Source organism: Lygodium microphyllum, chromosome 2 (assembly GCF_053477565.2).
Source record: "Lygodium microphyllum isolate KBCC chromosome 2, Lygodium_microphyllum_v1.1.10, whole genome shotgun sequence".
NCBI classification, from domain to species: domain Eukaryota; kingdom Viridiplantae; phylum Streptophyta; class Polypodiopsida; order Schizaeales; family Lygodiaceae; genus Lygodium; species Lygodium microphyllum.
The window spans coordinates 7,537,091-7,546,603 of NC_141136.1; the positions used below are offsets into that span (position 1 = coordinate 7,537,091).

At 33.6% G+C, this 9,513-nt stretch overlaps 1 pseudogene; it reads right to left on the reverse strand.

Moving 5' to 3' along the window:
• Positions 1-268: 268 nt before the first annotated feature.
• On the reverse strand, positions 269-1,010 carry LOC148039447 (uncharacterized; annotated as a pseudogene).
• Between the last annotated feature and the right edge of the window lie 8,503 nt (positions 1,011-9,513).

Here is a 9,513-nt window from a genome sequence, read left to right on the forward strand (position 1 = left end):
ATGTTGCATTAAGTAAATTCACAACATTAGCTACACACTTCATAGGCCAACCATTTGGCTTTAGCTCCTCGTGATTAAGGGTTCTCTTTATGACATCATCTGCACCATCATGCTCTCCTTTTCCATGTCATGAGGTAAAGAATTTATGGATCATGTGCAACCCTATCAGGTGATTATACCTTACCACCCACAAAATAGAAAAGTTAGCATACCTTAAATTGAGAAGCAGTGCCATCTGACCATACCTAATGATATCAAGATGATGCCACTATGGTTTGAGCCATTTTTCATGAAGCATAAAACAATGGTGAACAAACAACGTGTCATGGAGCTTATCATTTGATATGTAAAAATGTAGTGTCTTCTCAACAACACCTATTGAGTTTCTCACGTAAAAGATGTACACCAATATAGTAACCTGGGTTGACCACCAATGCATGGGTCAAATCTCCTTTTTCATTTGAAATGAATAATTCTTTGTAAAATCAACAATAGACATGATAACATTGCTAGGAAACTTAAGCAAGCAATCTTTGAATTGTTGAGCCTACCACCTAAATGCAAAGTTATGCTTGATGAAGCTTTTGAGATTATCTGAAAAGAGATGAACAAAAGTAGCATTTTTCATTCTTTTCACAACCTGATCCTTTCTCCTCTTCTCACTTCTTATCACCAACCTATCCAATTCCCACATCCTCAAAGACCTCCACAATCACCTCCCTACTATCTATTGCAATCTCCTCTAGGAAAAATGTTGACTTTCTTACAACACATTCAAGGAAATTTCCAAGCAAGCATTCCTTTGCATGATATTCACTATCAACAAGCTTTGAGTACAATATGGATTCCCACAAAATACTTATGTACTGACATACCGCTTGGTTTGTAGAACACTGACCTAAGCCACTTCTTGCATAGCAAATGGACCATGCACATAGATGACCTTTGCCACATTGATACACAAACTTATTTTGGCACGTTTGATTAAAATTATCTTTGAAATATATCATTTGGATATGATATAGATAGTAGCACGTACACTAATCTTTCAACTTTTGAACAAATAATGGTTTTAATATCTCTAAGGATCTAAGTGACAACATCACTATATGATAAGTACACTTGATTTTTTTTAGAGCTCAACATATCACATGAAAATAGTCTAACAACAAAATAGCCCATATATTTTTATGAAAACCTAAGAATTCAAAACAGTACCCAAATCTGGTATTGTTTGCAGAGTACCTAATTTCAGTACAGTTCCTTGCCAAACTAGTACTCCTTACCAAACTAGTACAGAGTACCAAACTAGGATAGAGTACCAATTTGGAATTATAGAATACCAACTCTTATTCAAGGCAAGGATAAAAATCTCTTGCATTAACTAATTTTGGTTCTATACAGAACCAGCACAACACAAAAAAGCATCAAATTTGGTATTGTGCATACAATTTGGTATCAACAAAGGTACTTTTTGTACTATATGCCAATCCTACTATTCATTTTAGCTTCATATTTGGTGCACATGCTTGGGCATTATATAGGGCACGTGAAACATCAAATCTATTGCAGTACCAAAGTGATACTTTACAGAATTAGTGCAACACAAAAAAGTACCAAAACGGATAGTGCACATGCCTTGGTATCCAGTAAGGTACTTTTGGTATTGTATGTCACTCTTTCTATTCAAGTAAGCTTCATATTTGGAGCATATTGTATACTTGGGTACTATGTAGGGTACAATCCAACATCAAATCAGTTGAAATAGCAATTTTGGTACATAGAACCACAAACAAGTACCAAATCTGGTACTACACATATGCTTTGTTACCAAAGATGGTACTTTTAGTACTATATGTGGCCATTCCAACTATCCAATTGAGCTTAAAATTTGGTGCTCAATTTCATGGTCGAATATTATGTAGAGTACCAAGAGAAATCCAACAACAATTGTATACAACTCTCTACTGTATGGAGAACTACCAAATTTGAACTCCACATAGGGTTTGGTTCTATAAAGAGGACACTTGGCACTTGTAAAGTACTATTTAAGAGAAAAGCTAGGGTGTATTTTTGAGTTTTTTGTATTGTATGGAATGACTACTAAGCATCATAATATCCTAAGTGGTACTCTAGAATGGCTTGGTTAGTATATATGTAGTTTTTTTAGTGACAGTTGGAACAAGTGACCTGCATATATAAAGAGCAATAAGTTTTTTTCATCCAATGTTGTATGGAGTATTAATCTATAGGAACAGATTTGGTACTGGTCCAAAGGATTTCCTACTATTCTAGAATGTATTGACAAACATTAATTCAAATCAAAATCCAAGCAATCAAAGATTGCAATAATAACATGTTACCTAAGATTCATCGAGATATATGGGATGTTTGATAACACATTTTTCCATAATTATTTTCTTACATATGTCCTTTTTCTTAGATGAAACTCTCCTCTTCAATGTCTAGGTATAGACAAAACCTCTAGTTTCACTTGTGATATTGCCATTTCGAGAGGCGATTGTCTCTACCAAGCACTAAGTGGCAACACTTCATCCTCATCTTTCATATCCAACCAAGTACTTGCTCACACTATATTCCTTAGATGAACACACAACACAATAGCAATTCTTCACTGATTGATTGATGTTGTTTATCACCATTATTCAAGATCATAATCAAAGAGGCATCATTTGTCATTTCTCAACATGTAGTAACTACGAAGACTGAGTGTGTGCAAAATAGGTCGAGCACTACAACTCCCCTCACCCTCTATCTACATGGTTGAGGTCCCACCATTTCATTACAAAACGTTTCAAAAGAAGTCATCATTCCAACCCCTACGTGATTTAATTATTTTTTTCTCTCTATTTTACCTTTGCTTTCTTTAAAAAATAGTTGGTTTTACACACAAAAACGACCAATTCAATGTTGTTTCTTTAAAAAATAGTTGGTTTTACACACAAAAACGACCAATTCAATGTGGTGTCAAGGACAGTCCTCTTTATGCCACCAAGCCTTGCTTTCAACCACAGAAGTTATTCATCAACAAACCATTCTCATCATGATCCAAATACTTTGGATCTTTTATACTCTAGTATTCTTTTCTTATTGAGTCACACTATGTGCTTGTCGTTAAGTATAAACAACTATATTTTTGTTTCACTCACTCTATTTTGCATCTAGGTTGTGTTTTGATTACTTTTCTCTCTATACATACATTCTCTCTTACACATAGTTGTTAAGCTCATGAACATATGTGTGGATACTAAAAATTCCAATAACTTGTTTGTTGTTGAATTGCATGGTGGGGACTTACTCAAAGCTACTATGCTAAACATGCACAATACATACAAGGTGAAGCTTACTCAACAACACAAAGAGAGATGGAGGCCAAAATTTTTCCTTGTTGGTTTCTTCTTCTTCTTTCATACACTTTTCAATATACACAAAGTATAGATAAGATACAATATAGAGGAAAGTAGCCTACTAACTCAAATGGTGCATAATTGACTAGCACTATAACTATGCTAGATGTAGATAAATGTAACAAACAAAATATAATAAGTGATAAGTGAGTCACTATGTAAGAGTCATAATGGCTACTGATGTGCTAAGTGTGTCCATGCAGATCCATTTAATTAAGCAACCTATCATTAATATCCATATGTATTGAGCTTGGCATCTCAACACTCCCCCTCAAGCCCAACTACATCTCTGCAACTCCAACTACTTCAAATCATACATCTCAAATCATAACCACTTCAAATCATCCAAAATCATCCAATAGATTTGAAATAATTTCTCAAAAGACTCATTCACAATACAAACCTCACAAATAGAAAGAAAATAGATCAAATACAGGCAAAATAGACCCTATAAGAACCAAACATATGCATTATAGAACCTATCAAAATATCATATCTGAATCAAAAACCATCATGAGCTTCTCAAACATACTCAACCCATCCCAACACATTATGAAATATTTCCAACTCAACAAAAATCAATCAATAAACCCTCAAAATCAATTATTCAGCTCACAAAAAACAACAAAAAATCAGTCCAAATAAGCTTCAAAACTTTTGAAGCTTCTCTCCATCGAATTCCTTTGTGAAGATGTTAGCTATCGGATATTATGTACAACATTTAACAAGTTGATCTCACTTGCAAGTATCTTCTATCTCACAAAGTAGTAGTGCACTTCAATGTGTTTTATCCTAATATGGAACACATAGTTCCTAGCCAATTGTATGTTTTGCTCATATTGAATGATAATTAGACCATCTGTCTACACATACAAATCACCCCCAATAACTTTTGTAGCCATATTGCCTCACATATTGCCATAACATCTCTATACTTAGCCTTCATACTTGATAAAGCAACTATAGGTTGCTTTATCGATTGTTGCTCTATATCATTGCTACACTACCTAAGAAAAAATATGAATCTGTTGGTAGATCTTCTATTATTCATGCTATTAGCCCAATCTGCATGTGTATGTCCAAACACTTGTATATCCTTACCTACCTCATAAAAAAGTCCATAATGTAAAGTGGACTTCATATATCTCAATATGCATCTAGCTACATCCAAATGAGGCTTTCTAGGTGTTTGCATAAATTGACTCACAAGGCTAAGAGCATAGCTCAAGTTTGGCCTTGTGATAGTTATATAAATCAAACTCCCTACTATCCTCTTAAACATAGTAGAGTCTTATATCTCATTGCCAATATCAGCACTCTACTTTATATTGTGCTCCAACAGCACTGAAAGAGACTTACATGCTCTCATACTATACTTGGAGAGCAGATCCAAGCCATATTTCTTTTGGGACAACCATATACCATCATCACATTAGATTATCTCAATACCAAGAAAGTACTTCAACTCACCCAAACCCTTCATTTCAAACTTCTTCTTCAAAAGGTCCTTAACTTTAGTAATCTCATTATTACTATCACCTATAATAATCAAGTCATCCACATAGATGACTATGATGACCAAACCTACATCTCCTGTTCTCACATAGTGAATGAGAATAAAAAACATAAAAGCCAATGTTGACAAGATACTCTCTAATATTGTCAAACCATGCTCTGGGTGCTTGGTTTAATCCATAGAGCACCTTCTTTAACCTACACACATATATGGGATGCTCTACATCCTCAGGTGATGGTACTAGATCCCAAGTCTTGGCCTCTAATGCAACCATCTCCTCATCCATTATTGCATCCCAATGAGCATGACCAACAACATCCTCAAAACAAGTGGGCTCAACATCCTCAACCACATTTACTATATAAGCATAATGGTGAGATACATAATCTTCAAAACTAAATCTTTTAACAGGGTATTTGACCTTGTTAGATCTATGTACCGCTAGATCACTCAATGGATCCTTTATATTACCATGTGATTTCCATACACCTAGTGTCCTAGTTGAAGGAATTCAAAGCTCATCATCCAAAATCTCTAAACCACTAGAATCTCCATGAAATCCCAAATGTCTAGCAAATGCATTATTACAATCGAACACTTTCTTCTTCCCTTTGTCTTTACCTATAACACTAGTAGATGCACATAAAGATGTGGGACTACTCCTTAGTCTCTCAAACCAAGGGCTTACTATAGATCTAGTACTAGATGATATTTTTGGTCCACTAAGGCTCTGTGATTCTTACTTTTCTTTCTACACATGACTATTATGAGCACCATCATTATCCAATGTAGTACTACTAGATGCATACCAACTACTCATCTCATTAGAAATAACATCCCTGCTCACTCAAAACTCACTTGTGACAAGGTTATAATGGTGATACCCTTTCTACTCTAAAGAATACATTTTTCAAACTTTTGATCACACTTCTTTTGTAGCTCATTTGGTATATAAACATATGTAATATAACCAAACACTTTCAAGTGTGACATATTGGCCTTCTTGTCTATAAAGTATTCTTCAAAACCCATTCCATGAACTAATATTGTGGGAGTTTTATTCATAATATAGACAGTAGTATGAAAAGCTTTAAACCAAAGAGGCTTTGACGAATCCTTTTCAGCTATCAATGCCAATGCAACTTCTACAATATGCCTAGTTTTCCTTTTTGCAATCCTATATTGCTATGGGCTATACCTACAAAGTAAACTATCTATTTATCCCATAAGACCTCAATAAGTCACTAAACTCATTACAGAGGCACTCTCTCCCCTCCATCTAACCTCAAGCACTTAACTTTCAAGCTTATTTCTCTTTCAACAATACTAGCCTTGATAGTTTTGAAGTGCTCAAACATACCATCTTTTCCTTCATAAAATACACCCATAAATTTCTTGAATAATCATCAATAAAATTGACAAAATACATAATATCACCAAGAAATATGTTTTGTATAGGTTTCCAAACATCTATATGCATAACATCAAGTATATTCAAGGGCTCACATATTTATCATGTCAAAAAGGTTGTCTTGCTTGCTTGCCAAATTAGTGTGCTTTATAAACTTAAAAACAATTGCAACTCTAAAAGCATGCAATCTTAGAACCAACCCTTTGGACTGCATTAATTTCAATCTTTGCACATTTACATGTCCAATATGTTTGTGCCATATTTCAATGTCTGCAACCACTCCTTTACCTTTTTCATACATAATAGCATTCATAGCATGAATTCTAGCATCTAAAGTAAACATATAACCAACTACACTTTCTTTTGTGACCAACTTATGCATATCATTAAAATCTTCCACTAAATAACCTTTTTCATTACATTGAACTTGCAACCATGATCTACCATCTAACCAACTCTAATTCCTTTTGTGAACAACTTACACCTATCATTAAAATATTTCACAAAACAACATTTTTGTTATATTGAACTTGACACCCATGCTCTACCATCTGAATAGTAGACACTAAATTCTTTGTGATGGTGGATGGAACATGTAATAGACCTAACATACTCTTTATCTAATCATCATGTAAGGACAAAGGAACTTTTTCAATGTGTTAAATTGAGTGGCATGAATCATCACACATTTGCACATAACCTAGATTTTGTAAATCTTATATCACCCTAAACCATTCACCATGGCTAGATGCATGTGAATCAATACACTATACATCATCAATGTGTCCCTTTCTTGTAACAACATTCATCATATGCTATAAAATAAATAGATGCTCACTTTCATCTTCATTCTATCATGAAGACGATGCATCATTTCCTTATTGCAATTTACTAGTACAAATATCATCCTTCTTACATAACACTGGGCTACAATATGACCTGTTTTGCCACTTTAATTGCAAAAAATACCAAAATTTCTAAAATCTTTATTTTGCCATCTACCTCTTTCTCTAGAGATCCCCCTGTATCTAACGTACCACCTCGGCCTCGCAAAACTTGCATATTATAAAACTAATGATTTAATATATTTTTCTAGTTATCATTAGCATATCATATACCACAACCTCTTGAAGAGGACATGGCATGACCCTTTTCTAAACTAGAGTAGAACGCTTTGACCTGTTCATCAATTTTTTCTTATGATTCACCCTGCATGTAGATCTCTTCAGTTATTATTATGAGAGAGGCCAACTCATCAAATTTTGAAAATGACTTCTATATATACATAGAAGTAACAAATGATTTCCAAGAATATCATTATTAAGGCCACCCAAAGTAGATGATACCAAATCATCATCATTAGGCATTGCATCAATTCCTACCGAAGCATCTGTAATGCTTCTCATCTTTAAAATATACTCATTGATAGAAATTTTTCATTTCTTAAAAGTATTCAGCTCTTTCTTGAGTTGAATCTTTCGTGCCTTCATGTCGTTGTTTTTTGCCAGCTTCTTAATGATGGGTTTTTTATTATTTTCTACTATTATCACAAAATTGATATAAAATTGCAGATAAGCCTTCTATAACCTTTCACAACAAGTGCATAACAATACACCAAGTAGCCTTTTTCACTGACTACTCAACATTACATGTAATCTACAACTTTTTTGCAAATAAAGCTTGTGTTTTCTTTCTTGCAAACACCTCCAAACTTATAGACTTAGAATTTTTAACTTGCTCACCTACTTTTGATCGATAAAATTGAAATCACAATATATCCTAAAGTTATTATATACAACCATGTGGGTCTAAACATGGCCCAAAATGACCTAGGATGGCCAAAAAAGTAGCGAGAAATTCATAAAGCATCTGAAAAATATACAATGCTCTTCTTTCACAACAAATCTCATAGTAATCTAAGATTTGTGCTTTGCCTTGCTTTTGGTCCCTCTAGAAGCACTATCCAAGAGAAAGAGTGGGAGAATGGAAGAGCTCCTTATCCATTGCTTTGTTGCTCAAATCATTGCTTCTTCTCCTTCACTTTAGTCTCCAAAAATGGCCTCTATGAGTGATGCAACTCTTATACTATATCATGAATTATGTGATGGAAAGACTTACTCAAGCTATAGTGTCGAACCACACATAATATACACAAGGAAAAGTTCACTCAACACCACACAAAGAGAGATGGAAGACAAAATGTTTTCTTGTTTATTTCTTCTTCTTTTTTCACACATGTTTCAATGTGCACAAAGTATAGATAATATACAACATAAAGGAAAGTGTCCTACCAAGTCAAATAGTGCATAATGGACTATACTAATTGATTTGATACTCTAACTATGCCAACTGAAGATAAGTGTAACAAATCAAATATAATAAGTGATAAGTTGTTGGTCATGTAAAAGTCATAATGACCACCACAGATGTGCTAAGTGCAGACATGTAGACATATCTAACTAAATGGTTCATCATCAATGTCCACACGTCTTGAGTTTGCCATCTCAACATTATTTAACACATCTTTTAAATTATTCACCCTGCATAATCACGAGAGATACTAACTCATTGAGATTTAGAAAATACTTCCATACATATATAGAATTAAGAAAAGATATTCTAACCTTTTGGTTATTAAGGCTACCCAAAGTAAATGAAATACAATTATCATTATCAATCATTGTATCAATAGTTATCAAATATCTACAATGCTTCTCACCTTTAAAACATACTCATTTATATTTGTCTTCTCTTTGTTCAAAGGTATTTAATACTCACTTGAGTTGAATCTTTTGTGAATTTGTGTTTACTAAAAACATATTTTTGAAGGTTGTCCAAAGTACATGTGAACTCTTTGTAGTTCTTTAATGTTCAAGCATAATGTTATCAATGATTATAGACAACCAATACATTACTTTCATGTCTTTTTCATTTCGCTCTTTCCATGCCTTTAATTTTTTTGTAGTTTGAGAATCTTTTAGCTCTGGTTTCTTTTCTTCACCTAGAATAAAAATTGTACATATCTTTTTCAATAAAGAAGTTAATCTTAATAATAATGGTTTTCAATATTCTTAGCTATTATATGTCAAAATTGAGTATCATATTGTAAACAAGTATTTTGCAACCTTTTATAAGGAGTGCGTAGTAATAAAACAAGT